Below are 2458 nucleotides of genomic sequence, written 5' to 3'. Positions count from 1 at the left end.
TACTATCTACTGTAGATAACTGAGTTTAACACAAAAATCGCTTCCTCACCTCTAACTTTAACAGACGACATCACATCATCCAAATCCTCGCTACTCTCCCTTTTCATCTTAGAAGCAATTGTAAGATTTTACTGATTGTCTGGGTTTGGCTCCAAGCTACATGTCAGAAATGTTGACTCCGTATGAGCCAGTCTGAAAAATCTAAAAGTGACCATGCTTTCACCATCAGATTTTAAAAGTCCTGTAGCGTACACTTTGCTTTAGAATTAATCTTTTATATCTACAGAGGGAGTGGGTCCTTTTTCGATGTTCACACACAATTTATTGACAATCCAAATGGCTCTAGAGACGGCTTTTTGCAGGTTTTTATTTTTTATTTTAGTTTGCAGCCATCATAGGTTCTCCTACGTCCTACATGCTTGTAAGTGGAGGGGGAGAGGAGGGGTATTCAGCTGGTTCCAATATACAACATCACCACTAGATGCCACTAAATCCTACACAATTGTACTGAAAGTATAAAGCAAAGAAAATCAGTCTTTTTGTAATATGTATAATTATTCAAAAGTGATTTAGATTATTTCACCATTTTCAAAAACTTAGGTAAAATAGGTATTGTTAAGTTCTCCTTGTGTGAATGTGAGTGTTGTCCAGTTTGACAGTTTGGGTGAATTAGAGACTCTAAATTGCCTGTGGCTTCAAATTTGAGTGTAAATAATTAGAAATATATCTGTGTTTTCTTTATGTTCAGAGTATCAAATGTGTTTCTTATAATGTGACACTTCAAAACTGAAATAAATTTGTCCCACAGTATTTGTGAGTGGAATAAACTCTGTGATATATTATCATATACAATATAAAGGCCATGAGTGATTTACACAAATAGGCCTACACAATATGACTTGAGAGATTTGTTCCTTTGTTGTTGTAATAAAGATTTTTTCTTACTTTTTTAAGTATACTTTTTGGGCCTTTTGCCTTTAATGGACAGACAAATAGAGAGAGACAGGAAACTGGAGGCAGAGAGGGGGAGTGACACGCAGGATAGCACCGGGGTCGCCTGCATCGAGGACTGTAGCTTCAGCACATGGGGCGGGTCCTCTACCCACTGAGCCACAATGTTTTCTTACTTTACCTTAAAATTAATCAGCCTACATACTCAAATAAATATTATGGACAAAATGCATGTGTTGGTCAGTGTGTATATGGCTGCACTGTCTGGTACTCCAGCTGCACTGCAACACAACAAAGAGAGAGACTTCTCTGGTCACCAAATATAAGTAACAGTTACGTAGGAATAGTTGAGTTTTCTTAACAAAGTCACTCTTTGGTCTTTCAGAATGTGCAATGAGGCAAAAGTGGAGATTACACTTCTCTCATAACTGGGGGCGACAGTGTTACTTTCCATTCACCCCACCTCCATCTCACTCTGCACTCTGTCACACCTCCTCGTCAGCCTCATCGTTTCCTCTGCCCCAGTAAATGACCTTATTTCTGATCACAAGTATCGCCTGTCTTCTTCCTGTGTCTCTGCCTGTTGCTGTGTGGTGTCTTTTAACTTCAGTGTTGATAGAAGAGCCCAGAGTCTCCTACTCAGTAAAACACCTTATCTCCGTGAGTGCTACTGGCTTTACCTTACCCGCAGCTCCACAATCCTCCATCTGTCTACTCCGCTGCCTGCTGCTCTCCAACGAAATCTGTCAAGTACGTGTTCAGTTACCTTGCTAAGAGTATTAATAAAGCTCATTACAAACTGCTTCTCTGGTGTGTTGTGCTGCAATTGGCGCCTCCGACCACCTCCAGTTTCTTCAATATGCTAATGTGAGCAGGAAAAAGATTTTACACGTTTAATCACACACTTTAGAAAAATGTGACTTGGAATTTTCAGTAAATTTTTTGTTTTACAGTAAAAAAAAAAAGTCACAAGCAGCGTATTAGTCAGTCTAACTGAAAAATCCCCATCTGACAGTTTCATTCAGTGGTTTCTCTTTTCATTATAGAGGTGGAAGATATCTGTGCTTTGAGTTACTTTTGATCTTCAGTCTTAAGAGAGTAAGACGACTTCGTGTTGACACATTTACCATTTCCTCACTGTGTCACAACCAGCAATGGCTCACATCGTGCTTCTAGCTGTTGTTTGTGTGCTACGGTCATTGGAAACACAAGGTAAAACCTTTTTTGAAATATATTTTCTGTTGTTGGTTGACTTATTTTTCAAAGTCTGGTTGTTGTAGTGAGGCACTGGTGGAAGTTGTTTTTGAAATAGACATTATTGATGCAATATACTGTAAATATGTAATGAAAATGTATATAATATACTATAAAACCATGTGTTCAGTGATAATTTGAAAAAAAAAATATTTTTGGGCACTTTTGCCTCTATATGAAAGTAGATGGCATAGTGGCCAACAGGTAAAAGTGGGTGAGAGAGGAGAATGCGGCATGTGCAATCTCGAATACC

This window comes from Scomber japonicus, chromosome 12 (genome assembly GCF_027409825.1).
Source record: "Scomber japonicus isolate fScoJap1 chromosome 12, fScoJap1.pri, whole genome shotgun sequence".
Classification (NCBI taxonomy): Eukaryota; Metazoa; Chordata; class Actinopteri; order Scombriformes; family Scombridae; genus Scomber; species Scomber japonicus.
Note: the sequence above shows the minus strand (reverse complement) of the source record.